The sequence below is a fragment of the Pundamilia nyererei genome, unplaced genomic scaffold (assembly GCF_000239375.1).
Source record: "Pundamilia nyererei isolate P.nyererei 1_Seehausen unplaced genomic scaffold, PunNye1.0 scaffold00022, whole genome shotgun sequence".
Lineage (NCBI taxonomy): Eukaryota > Metazoa > Chordata > Actinopteri > Cichliformes > Cichlidae > Pundamilia > Pundamilia nyererei.
Genome location: NW_005187423.1, coordinates 5,087,799 through 5,106,473, shown reverse-complemented (window position 1 = coordinate 5,106,473; position 18,675 = coordinate 5,087,799).

The following is an 18,675-nucleotide window of genomic DNA, read 5'->3' as shown; positions in this document are numbered from 1 at the left end:
TACAGAATGGCATGGGTATGGAACTCTGTTCCTCTTAGATTTTCCTCTAAGCACTTGATGCAAATAGTACTTTGAATCCAGGACAAAAAAAATTAAATCCAAATAAAGTCTCCATTCTACGGAGCCCTGCAGGGGACATGGGAGAAAAAAAATTAAGACGGACTTTTGCGAGATCCCGAGTTTGTTTTGCGAGATCTCGCAAAAGTCCGTCTTAATTTTTTTTTCTCCCATGTTCCCTGCGGGGCTCCGTACCATTCCCTTAAAATTACAGCATATAATAAACAATAAACAGCCCTTTATATTAAAATTTGGTGAAAAGCTAACTGCTTTTAGCTAACCAACAAACAGTAATTTGGTAATTATCTAAAAGTGAATACACCTAATAAAAGAGTATGTGAGAAACAAGGTATGCAACTTTACTAACTGCTAACTGCAGTTCATGAAGATCTATATTTGACTGGATATATGAACAAAGACTGAGCTGACTATATTTTTATTCAAAAATCAATCATGACGCTGAAGAACAAATCTTACACAACTAGCAAATAGTCAGTGTTGTTCAGTATTATCAGAACAACAATAATTTGCGCAGCAGAAAATAACCTCTATTTTGTTTATCAGGTCTCCCAATATGCAAATTTCAGGAACAATTTGTAGCTTATTGAGTTTAAAGCCACAACTTGTATCAGATGATAACTAAAAATGAAGCATATAGCATGCAGACATGTAATGGCATTGCTTAGTGAGGTAAGAAAATATATTTACCATTAAAAAATAAAAAATAAAATGATGGTGCTGGTGTTATCAGCGACATGGTTCAGGCAAAACAAAAACAAACAAACAAAAAAAGCAAAAAACAAACAAAAAACCAATTTAAATTTTCCTCTACTATAATTTGTTTGACAATTAACTTTGCATGACTTAGGACTTGCATGAATTTGGATAAGTGACCTGTTTAAAAAAATCCTGTGTATAAAAGCATGTGTTTTTAAGAGATATCAGACTCTCTAGTTTACCACCAGATAAAATCATTTTTGCACTGCTGGGCAGTCCATCCATCTAGTGAAGAAAATGAGCATTGATTAGCTGGAAGAACATCAATTTGCATTCAGAGTAGTCCATGATTTCCAGTTCTTAGTCATTTATCACACCGCTCACTGTATCCTTGAAACATGTTTTTTTTAACCAACTTTGTTGCCCAGCAGAAATTATCTGCCAGCTGAAATGTGATAAAATAAATGAATTTACTTATTCCTTCTATCATTTCATACAGTTGCATATTGATTTTTGTCTATTTCACATTATCTATAATATAATAATATATATAACCCTCTCTCCCCTCGTTCGCTTCGCTTCCATTTTGTCTAATACTGCTGATCTGTCATTAGACTGAAACAATATTATACACTCACATGTATTTTAAGCTTTAAAGCAGATTTTTCTGTGGGCTGTAAATCAAGTTTAAAAAGATGATGTTTGGTCCTTTAAAGTCTTAAAGGCATCACAAAGGCACTCTCTCTCACACACAGTTTAAAGAAAGTTTTGCTTTGCAGTATTAGTTTTCTGTTTTCATATTCTGCTTCCTGTATAAGCATGTCCTGCTTCTTTATCATCACTGCACTGCCAGCTTGATAACAGAGAAAAAAATAATTTAATCTGCAGCGGAGCAGCACTGGACTTCTCAAAACTGTCACTGACAGTAACTTTTGATGGCAGAGTATCATAAATAGTTTGAGACATGAATATCATTTGGCTTTTTAATTGTGGCTTTTATAATATGTTATTTCAGAGCTTAATCTAAACAAAGATTTTCTTGCTTTTCCGTGAAAAGCAAGTAAACAGCAGTACGTGACCCGTTGTTTGTTGTAGTACTTCTACAACAAAGTCTGCTGCTCACTGCTGCAAGTGTATTAACTCAAGGTCACTCTCTTCAGTCCCTTTGTGTCAACTCATTTATCCATTTCAAGGCAGCCGTTTCACCTCTATTGGTGTACAGAATCCCATCTAGCAAACTTGCACCACCACTCTTTCTAATTTTGTTCAATTTGAACTGGTATTTGCTGGTATGCACTGCAAAATGTGTTCAATTTCAGGATATTATACTTTTATTTGAGATGGTGGGAGCATATAAAATAGAGTGATGTTGGGATACTAGTGGCCTGGATTTTATTATTGAGAACACTTTCATTTATCTTGATCTTGATCTGTTTAATGAAACATGGCTATTCTTCTAGGTATTAATAGTATTCCCAAATTAGACAAGTAAAAAAGAAAATTTGTACTTTTATGTTGATTGAAGCTAACCAGGATAATCTGTTTGGTATAACTTCACAGAGAATAAAAATGTATTAATACTGCAAGAAAATGAGTGCATTCCCATATGCTTTCACCTTATTAGCATGCTAACAAGGTAAAAGCATATCAAACAAGTTTGTAATCTGCAAAGGTAAACATAAGTAAAATTACAATGTTTTAGGCCTTTTTGATTATTACTGCTTATAGCTCATGAAAATCAGAAATTCAGCATGTCAGATGACAATCGCTGACATCCTCCACGAGGAGGGCGAGCCACAAGAGGTCATTGCTCAAAAGGTTGACCGTTCACAGAATGCTGTATGAAAGGAGCTACAACCACCACATTCCTGATCAGAACTCACTCTTGTGTCAGACAATCTTAGAAGCGTCTTAGCTACACTAAGGATGATAAGAACTGGATTGTTGTTCAGTGTTCCCAAGTCCTCGGATGAAAGAATATTTTGGATTTAATTTGGATAACAAGATCTGAGATTTTTGAAGAACAGTGGAGAGACACAAAATCCAATGCATCTGAAGTCCAGTGTTAAGTTTCCACAGTCTGTGATGATTTGGGGTACAGTCTTATCTGTTGGTGTAGGAAGCGGTTGGTACTTGTGTTTTACAAGTCCAAAGCCAACACTTTAGTCTTTAATCTGCTGACGAGCTTTACGCAGATGCTGATTTGTTTTTTGTTTTATTTTGCATCATTTAGCACAATACCGGAAATACAACCAAATGATTTGTTGACCATTTCTCTTTTACAGTTCTTGATTGGTTTAGTCAGCTGAAACGAATCTATCTGGGACTCTCACAAAGAAGATGAGAAACACCTCACCCCAAAATATCAATGTGTGGAAGGGCACAACCAAAGCAACCTGGGCTTGAATGACAACATAGCAGAGCAACATGCCAATCACCTTCATACCACACCCAAGTCATTTCAATTAAATGTAATTTTATTAATATAGCACTAAATTACAACTGCAATCAGTTACAACAGCTTTATAATATAGACCCTGCAATATTACAGAGAAAACCCCAACAATGTTGCATGTTGATGTTAGGCTACAGTGGGAAGGAAAACTTCCCACTGTAGCCTAACATCTTAAAACTTCCTTTTAACACAAAAAACCTCTGGCACAACCAGACTCAGGGACGGGCAGCTATTTGCCATAACCATTTGGGGGTGAAGAGGAAAAGAAAAGAGCAGAGGGATACAGGACAACAAATAATAACTAATGATTAAATGCAGAGTGAAAAGAAATGAGTGAAGAAGAAACATAGTGCATCATGGGAACCCTTCAGCACCCTACACCTGTATTGCAGCGTAACTAAGGGAGGATTCAAGGTCATCTGATCCAGCCCAAACTATAAGCTTTATCAAAAAGGAAAGTTTCAAACCTCACCTTAAAAGGAGAGAAGGCATTTGTGTCCAAAATCCAAACAGCTTCCACAGACGTTGATGGCTCTGCCTTCCATTAACTCCTACAAACCACAAGTAAACCAGCAGTCTGAGAGAAAGCGCTCTATTGGGGTGAGAGGGCTTTATCATAAGGTGGGACCTAGTTATTCAAGACCTTCTATGTAAGGAAAAGGTTTTTACAATTTCAAAGCTGCAAATATGTGAACTACCAGGAAAGGTTTTTGTGTTTCTGTGCGTGGAGAGAAACTGTGGAATAGTTTGATTGTGGAGTTGCAACAACATCCAAACATAAAGTAGTTCATGTCTCTGATTAGAAATTTGGTATGTCACACCAATTTGAATTGCACAATTAACTTTTTAAACCTGGAGGTATTGACTTTGTTGTGTGGAAGTTAAGCTAGATAAATATTAGGTGATAACTTATGGGGAATGGTTTGGATTAAACAGGTGTGCACTTCTTGTCACTCCTTTTCGATATGTATCGATGTCTATCTTTTCGAAGGGTAGGTAAAGCGGTACTGAAATGTGTTTTGCTTTATTTTGTTTATTTTTCTTTTTTTTCCCTTTACTTTCCTAAGTGAATTTCTGTGTGTTGTTTACATGATCTAAATAAACTGAACACAACTACACAACCCTAACAGGGAGCCAATGAAGAGAAGCCAGTATCCGAGTGTGGTGAGGCGCTAACTTGTCAGGGTTCGTGACCGAGAACAAAGCTTCTCTGTCATGGACAAACATTATTAACTGAACACTCGTGCCGTTTATCGATGTTACATTTTTAACATTGTAGAGAGAGGATACTTACAATCAAAATCACTTTTTCTTTTTTCCTTCAGACTTAGTTTTCTTTTTGAGAGCGGTACACTTAACAAGACCAATATTAGAACTTGCCATTGTGGAGTGCAAGCTGCAAGGACAAGTGAGCTGTAAAAGAAGAAACATTTTAAGGAAGCAGATCATTACATGAAGGAACCTTTTAAAAACAAGTGCCTTCATGCTCACAGGTGTGCACACGGGTGCTCACACACACAAACGACACCCTTTTTGGCTCCTACCTCAAAGCACAGTGTGCGCTGTCGATCTTACGTGCTGCACAATAATGTTTAATATTTAGTATTTACTGTTATATTCCCATATATCATCGTGATGTTGTTTACTCTATTGCTCTCATTTTCTTCTGCTTGTTTTCTTTTTTCATTCTCAACAGGTGAAATTAAAAAATTATCTACTGTTAGCTAGTTTATTGTGATGGTGTTGTTTTTATTATGTTGTGCTTTGTTGTTTGTTTTCTAATCTGTTTTTTTTTTTATCTCCATACAGGTGATCCAGGTGCTTTATTTGTTTTTCTTTTTTTTTTCTTCCCCCCTTTCTCACCATCTCTTCTCCCCTCTATTTTTCTTTCTCTCCCTCTCTTTCTTTCATTCTTTCTCCCTGTCCTATCCCCCAGTCATGTCTGTCCCATCTTTAAAAAATGAAAATAAAATAAATACATAATTATAATAAAGGTCAATCAAATGGACCAATATGGTAAGGCCATGATGATCCACTTGGTAAAGTAAATCCACTTGGCATCTTTCTTGGCCTTCAGACAACAATTCTGAAGGCTAAAGATCTAAACGGGACAGGCAAAAAAAAAAAGAAGAAGAACAGGTATAAACAATATTTTCATGTGAAGTATAAATTATCAACAGGAATGAAATTTTAGTGGTTTAAACAATGTCAAGAGAGGAATGTCAAGGAAATTAAGTGTCCTTCAGTTTATGCATGAATAAGCTTTTTGGTGTATTCACCTTTTCTCAAACTGTTTGGCCATGCAGGCAGTCAGCAATGAAAAAGCAGATCTAATGACGGAAAAAGAGGCAATTGCAGTTCTCCAATGGACACTTCTGTATGAGTTTTGACTGGGTTGCTTGGGAGAAATGAGATAGAGGTTGTGCTTTTCAGACCGATTTTGGTGAAAACAGGATCAAACTGTGCATATGGATGAAGCTGCGGTACGGGATGAAGAAGTTTCTATGGACATTATAACAATTTTTCATCATGATAGGCACCTTTCAAGTATACAGAGGAGCTTCATACTTAAAGGATAGGCTTGGATGGAGTACTGCTTTCAACATGTTTGCACACAGTATGTGTATGCTTCACTGGGTTCGTGCAACAAGGCAATTAAAAAAGAGCGATAAAAAGACTTTGCTGGCTAGTAGAGATAAGCTTCACACCACTGCTATCATACACACATTATTCCTTTTTTTGATTTCTTAAGCTGTCATTGCTTAAGGATCTCCCAGTATGTCGTCTTAGATTTGAGTGTTGAGAGATTTAAAAGTGACAGTTTGAGTTTTTTGATTTGCATTCCCTCTTTCAGTTTGGAAAAGCCTACATCATTAAAAATCCATCTGTATTTGCATTTACTTCAAATCTAGAAGGAAATCTTAAGCCCCTTGATGATGTGATGGATTCTACTAACAGACACAAGACTACTGTATAATATTATAATTACAGCGTCCACAACTTAAGAAAACACCAGCAAATAGAAAAATACAACAAGGTTTTACAAAATGGAACAGAAGTTGAAAAAAAAGACAATAAAAGTGTTTCTGGGAAAAGAAGTGACAGAAACCCAAACAGGTGAAGAATTACACTTAGGTCTACAAGAAGCAGAAGATTTTTCCACGTTGTTAATGTGTTTCATTCACAGTATTTCTAGAGTACTGTATATACATGTTTGCCTTTAGCTGTTTATAGTTAGTTAGTCACTTCTGCAGCTGTTCAATCATGTTACCGTCTCCAAAAAATTGCTTCCCTTGTTTTTTGTCACTTTTATCCTATTTAATTTTTTTGTGAACTTTTTAAAATAGTGCTTATGTTGTGTTGTATTTAGCTTCTATTGTCTGTTGTGTGCTTGAGAAGATTTTTCTGTTTGTTGGTCTTTTCTTAAGTTGCATTGCACTTGACCTTTACGAGTCACCTATATTACTACTTATATAGTTAAATAAATATCTACTGTAATGCTAAAAATTATTTATTATTAGGTGAAAATTAAAAGAAAAAAACGAAAAGAAGCAATAAAACACTATGAAAACACCTCAGTACTGTTTCCTGTTTTTACAGGAACCAGTACTGAGTACAAAAGTCTTAAAAGTAAAAGTTAATGTTCTGCAGAAAAATGTCTTCCATCGGTGTTAAATTGATTAATATTACTGCTGCATGTGTTTAAGATTGAGGTCATTTAAAATACTTTAATATTTATATATATTTAATGTTCAGCATGATATTCTATAACATCACATAGTTGTGACTGTCCTGGGAGAACCAGGTATCTCTGAAAAAAACTCAGCCCTACGTCTTGATTATTCCAAAAGTATATTAAAATATTAAATAAAAAAAATGAGCTGAAATAAAAGACTTGAGCAGTGTGTGACATGGCTAACTATCAATATCCGTAAGGGGGATTCAAATATGACTGAAAAATGAAGGTGGAAAGTAAGATTAAACTTATTAGATTCAGACGTTCTCATAAGCCCCTTTCCCATTGGAACCTACTTGGATCGACTCGGCATAGTTCACCACGGTTGTACTTCTCTCATGACTACTTTATTCTTTCTTACATTCATGTTACCAATCAATCAGTCTTTTAAGTAAATTGTAGCAGAGTCAAGTGATATTCATGTCACCCAGGAAATGTGTAATCCTACAAAAGTGTATTACGAAGAATTTGTGAGACTGTAATATGAATTGTTTCATAACATTAGGGGTTAGAAATAGCTGAATGACACTACGACTTCATTATTGTCAGCGAGTGTCTAGCTGAAGGTCACGTGTAATGCTGACACGATAATGAGGCACAACAAGAGCAGTGATGTGTACAATTGCAGTGGATTTCAAACAGCTGAAGTCATGTTATAGTTATTTAGATATTGGCCTTCAAATGTGGCAACAAATGAACCACAGCTGAAAGCTTCTAGCTCTGTAGTTCACTAGCATCCTATATTTAATCACATTTTTCATGGATACTTCCGACTAAACAAAATGTTTCAAATGAATGTTAAATGTTCTTAAAAGTGCTATGTACAACTTTAGCAAATGTTATTTTATATACATCTAAATTACATCCATAAAAATCATGCACACAATAATAATACATTAGCAATGTGTGTCTTGCTGCTGGACTCTGCTCTCCATTTCACCTGGTGTGCGTGTTTTCTTTGCTGTTTGTCTGCTCCACGGAGCAGCGAACACACCCTCACACATTGTGAAATGGAGAGCAGAGGAACACGACAAAATAACAGCAAACTCTCACTTTGAGCAGAAATGTAGTGCGCATAATTTAGACAGCATAAATTAAATATTTGGAGCCCAAAGTTTCAGGCTGCACTCTTTTACTTTCACTTTTAATCTTGTCTCATTATAACTATGAAGAGTGCAATCAGTTTCAAAGGGAGAGAAGGTCTACGATGCACACACAGCTGAGCAGGCCACAAAACACTTAACAACAAACACATAGTGTTCTCTGCTACATTAATGTTGAAAGTCAACAATCAGAGGTATCTCAAAACTTGGGCTAAATAAGGAAAACTAACACATCAGTGAAACAGTATCTGCCTTATGATCCACCACAGCTCACAGGTTTTTGTAAGTCAGAAAGAATGTTTTGTTGTAATTGGTTGTGCAAACTAATGCGATTTAGTTTGCAAACAGTCATATCCAGGACAAATAAATCTCCCTTCTCTAAAATCTGACTAATACTCTTGTACATTGAAGGAAAGATGAACGTACAATAAACTGCCCTGATGATATTTTCATGCTAATCTTTTGATTAATCTTTTGATGGTGAAAGGTCACAACCAGACAAAGCCAATGAAGAACAAAGACGCTTGCAGGGAAAAGCAATGGATTTACCTGAGAAACAGTGAAGGCTGGTTAAGAAAAACACTCCAGTCTTTCTTTTTGAAGATCTGTAATCAGTCTGACAAATACTACTGATGATTTTGTGGATGGAGTGTGAAGCAGTTGCACGGCTGAAGCAATGCTGACAATTAGATGAGAAAATAGCAATCAGAGGCAGCAGTACATGCAGACTGCAGGTAGTGAAAAAACGAAAAACCAGAGTATGTCAGAAATGCTTTTGAAGCATCTCTGATATACTACAGGTCCACAGTTCTCTAATATGGCTGTTGTTGATGGATACATGCTTGCTTTGCTCCAAACTTTTCAAAAGAAAGAGAAGGAATGACTCTGTGACAAATTCTCAACAACTGAAGGAATCAACTAGTGATATACATTTTTAGTGTGATCTGACTATAACTCTAATTTGGGTATAGGCACACAAGACAATAGAAAGATAGATACAAGATGCACTGCATGAGAAACCTTCAAAGTATGTATGTTATAGGTGTTATATCTTTCATATTTACTTTACATTTTATTTAAAAAAAATAAAGGCCAATAGACACTAGGCCCACAAGAAGAAATTACATAAACGTCGAATAATTGCGGCTTTTGGCTGAGCTTATCTGAACCAGTTTGGTCAGAGGATTAATTGTGGAGGCAGTTTTATCTGTGTTCATTAGACTATAATAGATTCATATTAATAAAATGGTAATCACGCTAGTAAAGATGAGTGTTGGAGCATTTATGTAACAAATTATGTAGACCGCCTCAGTATCAGATCAAAGCCAGGCGACAAGTGACAAGATGACCTAACATTGCCCTTGAACGTTATATTGTTTCTTTTGAATTGCCACATTTTCTCTGACAGTTACAATCCCAAATATTTAATAGCAAATTGTCTTGTCATTTGTAAGTATAACGTTAGTGATGTTTGAGTTGATTCACCACAACGTGTAAACAACAGTGCACTAAAAACATCCTTGAGGCTTCTTACAGCCCACAAGGCTTATGCTGAGTGTTATAGGCTGCAACTAATCATCCCTCAAGGCATTATTGCCTGTAGAATATTCACCTGTTTATCGCTCCCTATAGATCTGACTGAAATATTTTCTCTCAGTAAAAAAAATCTCATTGTTATTCACTGAATGCGCCGGAGCTTTGATGCATTCACGAGGGGCGCTGCAGATAAGAATTGAGTTTCATTGTAACCCCAGTTAATGGGTTTGAGGCGAAAGGAGTGACATTTTAAAGAACATAAATAAATAAAAGAATTTTTCTGTCTATGTAACTACATCTGACAGCCTCCACAGCGTTTGTCTAGGTGATACACATGCTACATTTGCACAAAGGTCAAAACGGAAAAAAGGTTAATCTCTTAGCTTGTGTCAGTAGGTAGAAACCTCGAAACATTCTCAGTTATCAAAACTGTCAATGAACGTGCTACATGTTTAAGCAATGATTTTATCATACAATTAATCTTTCAAGAGCTTGGACAGAAACAACCACCGAATTCAGAGTGTTAAAATAAGGCTGTAGCAAGGTAAATACTTCTGTTTCAAAAGTGAACTGTCAAAATGGCTATATGTGAAATGAAGAGACCAAAGATTGCAGAGCACGTTTAACCTTCTCTCCACAAGGCACACAGCTACCTGCTTCTCCACTGAACGCATATAGACAAATCAGCTGTCAAAATCAATCTAAAGAAGACGAAATGCGGACGTTTGGAGGAGTGAGTGGCCAAATAAGAAAAGGGAATTAAAGATAAACACACCACTAGTCATAATATATTATTATAACTCAAAATTCAGCTAGGCTTTTCGTTATCCAGTCGCAGTTTATTTCTTTTTATTTTACTTTTGAAACTTTTTTTGTAATTTTAGAATTTCTGTTACTTTCCTGCCAGATTAACATCACCTGTCTATGACACCAACAACAATGAACAGGTTGATTGCAAAATACCTCGTCGAACATCTTTGCATCATGTGCACTTTTACATTTTAGTATCTTTCAGCCTGTTGTTTTGGTTTTGAGCTCTACTTTTACAAACCCTCTTTTCCTAATTTTTTTGGGGGGGTTGAGTAAACCAGCTCTTATTAAACTTCAATAGATGACCTGCAGCAATAAACGTGAAGTAATCATAGTAGGTAACTGGTGAATTTTCCCCCCATAGTGAACAACTAAAGCAAACAGCTCATCACTGTAGGCCCCCAAATGAATATTCATTGGATACAAGAGAGCTTTGGATCTTCTGGGGCCACAAGTGCCTCATTTGCTGGTGTGAAAATGTTTTATTTATTTCTTATGAATAAAAAAAATAAACCTCTTCATTATCTTGCTCAGCCACGACATTGTTGTTGTTGTTAACTGTGCGGCTTATTTGACTCGTATTATCTCTTCAGCAGAAAATACACGAGTAAATTGACAGATATAGAAACATGCACTTGGACTTTGTGTAAGATTTTACTTGTCAGCTCAGGCGATGTCAGTACACGAGACAGTTTGTCACAATATTTTCATGCTTCTTGCAGAACACATGACATTATGAGGGCTACAGGACAATACCCAAACAAACACATAGAAACCGAAAATGTAGGCGCAGATAATAACTGCAGATTTACAGTGTTTTGCTGTGAAGTACAGAAAACATTAGATGACTACCAGAAAGAATAACAGATTAATAAAGAGAACAAAGGGAAATCAGAGTTTGGTAACTATTCACTGAAGTGGAAGTGGTCAGGAAATGTGCAGGATTTATTAGAATACCGTTCCTCGTTCTTCTTTTTAATTGTGCAAAAATACATGCTCATTAGTGTCTCTCTGCTTGAGCTGACTGATTGCCTGGTACAGGTATGCATGTAGGTGGCTTTAAATATATACTGGACTATTAAATATGCATGCTGTCATAGTTTCAGGAGTCATTTTTGAATCTAATTAATGCTTAGGAACTTTCAGCTTCTTCAACTTCTTTCGTCTGCAAGGAGTGGAGATATGCATATTACTCTTCTGGTTATTGTATTGCATTGATATTTCCTCAATACAATATAAAAATACATCAAGGTATTATCATTTGTGAATTTGCTGATGTTAACTATTTTTGACTTACCAATTTTAGTAATCAAATGAATTTTAATGAAATTGTACCAAAACAACGCATTAATCAGGAAGGTATTCATCAAATTGTTAGTTTGATGCCATCAAAGCACACTTTCATAGCAGAATTAAACTGTCATGTTTGTCTATATTCATTACAATGTCTGTTTCATTACAAAAGAAAAAACTACTCCAATTTCAGATGCAGAAGAACTTCGAGCTTTGTTTGCTTTTTTCTTAAAAATGAGCTGAAGTGTATATCAGTGGGCTTCAACTAGCTGTTTAATTGGTCTGTTCTAACCTAGATCACTCATCATTAAATTGAATTTTCTGCTTATGAGAATAAGCCACACTCTAACAAAAAATGTTTTCAGATTTTCTTGTTTCTGCTGCTCTGTGCCTCTTGCTTATTTTCACTCTGTCAGTTTGCACAGCTCAGTTACAATTTAGGTTAAATGAGGAGGCATGGGACAGAACTTAATGAGAATTTGTTTTTACTGCTCTTCCAGTAATTAGTTTGTTAAAGCAGAATGAAATGAGTGTGTCTCAGGAAACGTAAAATTGAATATTAATTAAATTACAAATGGAAATCTTGCTTGAATGTTAGAACAGTCATCAGACTGTGGGTATTTATCTGCTGCTATATTTTGAATTGAAAGCTGTTTAATTTCAAGCTTTGCAAAAAGTTTTATGTGCTCTTCTCATTTGGTTTGTTTTAAAATTAATATTGTCAGTTGCTGGAGCGCTACGCCTCCTGCTTTGTGGCTTATATTCTTGATGTCATACACTGCAACTCTTCCAGACTTGAATGTGTCAGATGCATGGAGACAACCAGGTAATGAGATGTAGATATCCCACGCAGCAATTTCACAGCCTGTGTTTTCATCCCAGGGCTGCCTATCACTTCTGCAGGGATGGCACACTGCTTCGATGATGACTGTCCTTCAAACGGCGGGGGGTGGAAGCACTGACACAAAGTCTGTGACACAGAACAGGGAGGGAGAAGACAAGGGCAAGAGGGTAACAAATGCTGAGGAAAATCCGCCAAATAAATACAAGCTTTAAAACATTGACTGGGACGAGCTTGCCATCAATGGAAGGCTGAAACATGCAGATGCAGAGCATCACAGACACAGAGAGAAACGTGTGCGTTGTCAAAGTGTGTGAACTGTGTACTGCTGCTAATGCATTTAAACAGGAGCTCAGCATTGTGTAAGCACAGAGTGACATTGAGGACAGAATGAATAATTCATTGTCCTCACTCCATGATCTCCACAGTTAATATGTGTTGCGCTATATGCGAGTAAGTTAGAAGGCAGTGGAAAAGACAATCACCTAATCATGCATATGATTATGATTGTATTTGTTTGACAGTATATGTTTCAGATCAGACAAGCCCATCCCTCCAGGGAATATCTATTTTAGGATCATTTCTGCTACAGTAAAAACATAAAAGCAATTTTGTGTAAAAGTTGTGGGCAGTTTAGATTCTTGCATCATCCAGTACTATCAGGGAGTCAACCTATCAGGTCACTCTACCAGGATGACAGGAAATGTTTAGTTACCTAGGTAACTCCAGTTCTCGCAATAGGAAGCACCTTTTAGTGTCACCCCTTATGGAACCTAATACCACATCTGTTTAAGATAGACCAATACAAAGACACAGAGTCCCCCAACCCCCTTTTTAATAGCCCCTTGTGCCACACCAGACATTCTCAATGTATTTCTTCTGCATCCACATGAATGTAGGGCAGTGTGGTGAGATACCTTACTCAATTTTCATAGAATTGAGTTAACCCGGATAACGAAATGTTATCTTTCAGACCTCACTCGGTATCTCACTATGGAACATATAGCCTACTCCAAAGCTTATTCCTGGTGGAATGTGCAGGACGCTGCAGTTCCTGGCATCCATATGCCATCAAAGTAGCCTCCACCAACGAGTGTGACAGCAACTGACAGGACACAAACCTCCTTCTACATGAAGCAGTCCAGGACACACAATGCTGGTTGCTTTTCCTAAACCCCTTTGGTCTTTGGTGGTGTAATGCTCACACAGGACAAAGTGAATTAAGTCCGCTTCTGGCTGAATAATTAGTTTCAAGGCAGAAGTAGTCTGAGTGGGAAACTTGGTATAAGTGATGCTGAAATATAAGCAAGGCAGGCTGCATAACAACTTGTCCAAATCTTTTGATTTAAAATACAGGAACTTCACACAACCACTTTGGAAAATATACATTTTCTTGATATCTGTACTGATGTGGACTAGGTAAGGAGTTAGAAATCAAAGGATCCTACATCGTTTGATTGAAATAAAAATTATTAGACTACCAATGGCTAAAATCAAAAACACCCTAGAAATCAAAGTGCTTGCATGCTTGACAGTATCTGGGCATGCTCCTAATGAGAGGATGGATCGTGTCCTGGGTTATTTCTTCCAAGACTAGTGCCAGTTGTGAACCTGCCAATTCTGGTAATCTACAGCAAATGCCAATCACCCTTCACGGTGCAAGGCAGTGAGGACAGGGCCCACTAGAGGACATTAGGCCTTCAAATCACATTCTTGAAGTTAGTTTTAGGCCAGTGGCCTACTGGATGTCATTTTGTAGCTCTGGCAGTGTTCACCCTGTTCTTATTTGCACAAAGGAGCAGATAACGGTCCTGCTCATAAGTTGTTCCTTCTACGGCAATATCCAGCTGGAGTACCTGCCTTCCTCCTAAAATATCTGCCATGCTATTGAGACTGTGCAGGGAGAAACAGCGAACTTCTGTCAGTTGCACTTATTGATATGCCATCTTGGAGAAGTAGTGAGTGCCAATAATGACATTAGCCAAACACAAAATTACTGAAAAACCAGTCAAAAAAGATGAGGGGAAAAATATTAATTAAAAAATGTTTAATGTTAATTTCAGTAACATCAAAGCAGCTGAAAATGATTAACAACCCCCTGTGCTACTTAACTGACCACATCAATATCCCAGAAGTTAAATTGATGCTATACGCTTATTTTTAAGTGTTTCTTTAACATTTTTGAGCAGTATACTTGTGCTTCTGTACACTAAAAGTAATAGAAAAAATATTTTTGTTTTCACGTGATGACTTGGGGTTGAGGTTAAACTAATCTGTATAAATTCAAAAAAGCAGTTTGAATTTACAAACTCTTTGCTTTTAACTGTCTGTGAGGTCTGTGTCATACTGTATATTAAAACTAGTCTGTTCTAAACTTCTTTTAGGTATGGCCTCTATAAGCAGGATGGATATTATTCTATTATTAAATACTTGTTTTTAACAACATAATTTTTGTGGCGGTCTGGAAATGCCTACCTCTGTTAAAAACTGACATGGTGTAGTACACATGTGACATCTGAGAGATTATTTTCTGAGCCAGTCAGTAGCCTGACCACTGCCTTCATATGTCCTGAAGGCTACATGAGTCCTACAAACGTCTATGTTGTCTACACCAATTGTTGCCCCATGCTGTTTTCAATAAATGTTCCTCATGTGGATTAAAATGATGAATATGTATTGTAACCCTGCTTCTGTGACTACACAAGGGGCCCTCTAATAAAGCTCTACAGACTCAGGTACACAGCACAAACTGCACCTACCAAAGGGTGGCACAGAATCTGAGTGGTTAGCATTGTTGCCTCCCAGCAAGATAGTCCTGGGTTTGAATTTCTCTGTCAGTTGGGGCCTATTTGTGCAGACTACATGCTGTTCTTCTGACTTAGAGTTGTTTCTTATTTACTCTTGGTTCGCAAATGTTACACAGGATGGCACAGGTGCCATTTTCACTTCAAAAACATACACATTAAAATTCATGTTTTCACAGACACTGCTGGGAAAGATAAATCTGAGTTAACATACTGAATGCTGAACACAGAATAAGAGAAAAGCTCCACCTCTCAGGTGATAATGATTGCAAATATTGAAACACATATTAATGAAATGGAAAAGTATGGTAGTATTTCCTTTCGAGATCGTAAAGCGAGGCCGACAAGATCAGCGCAAAGCCAATTAATGTCCAGCTGCCTTTTTGTTAAAGCCCTGTGTTTCTGTGAGAACGATGAAAAACATCCCATGACTCTCCATGAAACAATTTAGCTTCACATAGAAACTTCTAAAAATAATAACATGAAAAGTGTCACGTGGTGAGGAGGTGAGTGAGGACCCAGAATGCACATATACAGGTGTGGATGTAATAAACAAAAGCATGACATTTATTTAGGCTGATGGGCTGGATACAAAGGTGAAACGTGAAGTACTAACTTACGGAAAACCAAAAATACTACTTTTATATCTTTCAATTCAGTTCAATTTTATTTATATAGCACCAAATCACAACAACAGTCGCCTTAAGGTGCTTTATATTGTACAGTAGATCCTACAATAATAGATACAGATAAAGACCCAACAATCATATGACCCCCTATGAACGAGCACTTTGGCGAGAGTGGGAAGGAAAAACTCCCTTTTAACAGGAAGAAACCTCCGGGAGAACCAGGCTCAGGGAGGGGCAGCCATCTGCTACGACCGGTTGGGGTGAGAGAAGGAAGGCAGGATAAAGACATGCTGTGGAAGTGAGACAGAGATTATATTATATCTTGAGAGCAGATGTTGTCATTGAGGATCCCTTGGTAACTTGGGAGGCTCCTCCTGAGACTACGGGCTCCGCCTCGAGAGGAGCAGATACCACTGGCTCCAGGCTCAGATTGTATGGGGCCATCAAGCCCAGGTGTAGAAGTAGGAAGCCTTTGAAACTCGGGGGATGCTAGCTGGGGCTGCCAGGGCTCACAGCCGACTCTGTTTGAACAAGCTGGGGGTGTGCAGAGATCACAGGTGGCTCTGGTTGCACCAGCCAGCCCTTTGCAGATCTTGCACCCGACTCTGGTTGTGCCAGTTGGGGCTGCGCCAGCTGGGGCTCTGCAGGGCTGCAGCCTACACAGGTAGCACCAGCTGGAGCTACTGAGGCACCGCTGCCAACTCCAGAGGCCAGGTGCATGGTGCTTGGTCACTGCAGAGGCCCTGGGTTACACAGCAGTTCATGGTAAAGCCCCAAAAAGAGCTACAGTGTCTAGGAAGGACCCAAGTGGGACAACCATCCTCATAGATGTAGGAAGTGAACAACAGTTTCTGGAAGTGCAGGCTCAGCTACAGGCTTAAAATTCAGCCTCTGATTCGCGTGTATAAAAAATAGTCTCTGTAGGTAAAGGTTGCAAACAGTAAATAGCCCTTCTGGAGTCCTCCTACAGTTTCTTGAACAGCCCAGGGAGTGAAAATCACATGACCACAAAAAAAAATTGTCTATGGGAGGGCTGCTTAGCTACATAGTCTGGAGTTCCAGATATAGCAGGCTTAGGAGGATTACTAGCAGTCTAACTGAGCTGGATGCAAAACACAATTTGTAGTTTCTAATGAAGAGGCTGGAAAACAGAAATAGTTTTAGACTCATTCAGAGGAACACAGTTGGTTATTTCTGGCAGAGACACATGATGAACAAATTCCATGCAAGAGACACAAGTAGTCTACTATATTGCTGACTCAAAAAATACAGACTTGTTTTCTCTCAACAAAGAATCACACTCACACTCTTGTACCAGAAAACATGAGTTCAAGACTCAAATTGTCTTTCACTTTTAATTTAGTCAGCTCGGACACAGGAAAATAGTCCTTTCACCCAGAAGCAAAGATGTACAAAGATTATAACAGGAACTAAATGGCTTACAAACACAAGGCTCAGTCGCAGGTTGGCATACTCTTGCAAAGTACGTCAGCTCCGACCTTGAAAGTCCAGATTCAGAAGATCCAGTTTTGGCAGTAGAGAACTCAGAATTTATTCCTTAACCCAGAAACAGATAACTCAGATTTAGCATGATCCAGCACAGACACAGAGTCTGTCCTTTCATTACTAGCCAACTCAGGAACTGAAAATAGGGTCTTAGAATTGATATTGGTTGACTGACTCTGGGAAAACACTCAAGTGGCAATCAATTTTATTTAAGTGGAAAGTCTAAGGCTGCAGTGTTGAGGAACCCCACTTCCTCCTAAGAGCAGAGGTCACTAACAGGTGGACCACAGTCTGGGTCTAGACCCAAAAGCTGTCCCAGATGGACCCGAAACTACAACTACAAACAGATTTAAAACCTGCTTCTATTTTTACTGGTGCAGCTTTTCTGGTCTTTATGGTAGTGGTTTAGTATCTGAAGAAACACACAGACTAATTCGATGCCTTCCCACGTAATACCACTGTGCATACCGGGCAGTAAACACTAGGATTCTGCAGTGCCGACCGCAGCGAGTAAGTTACACATGAAAAGATGTAGAAAGGAAAAGAAATATAGTGATGCATGAAGAAAAAAGAAAAGGAGAAATACAGATGGCTGCACTGGAGAAAGCTGAAAAAATAAAACAGAAAAACTGCGAAACAGAAAAAGGGAGAAATAAGGAACAAATGGTGCTGTGTAAAAAAATGTGGACAATGAAAATAGAGCATTTAATAGGTAAATGCTGGACTTCTCCAAATGTAATCAGTTGACTGCCTATCAAATGTGGCCCCCAAAGAGCAGTTTGTAATAACTGACCTTTCACTTTCCGCCTCAAATAGTTTCTGAGACAACTTTCTCAGGTGTGAGGAAAGTAGCTCTATCCATCTTGGTCATTTTTGGCTCCACGCATGAAAGCAAGGCAGTTTTCTCCACAGTTAACATAATCAAAACTAAATATTATCTGAGGTTCACCACTGAGGACCTCCATGTGTACAAGAACGTCCTGAAATCCAAGCTTTTCCTCCTTTTACTTAAATTTTCTGAAGTTAAGCACTTCACTTGAATATGGCACGGTTCGGTTCGGTTCGATACTTTGGTGTCACGGTTCGATATTTTTTCGATACAAAAAAATGTTCATGCCTTTTTAATTTGTCATTTATTAAAATTATAAATATATATTTTAACTCAAAAGTACAGTTTTTAAATTTAAC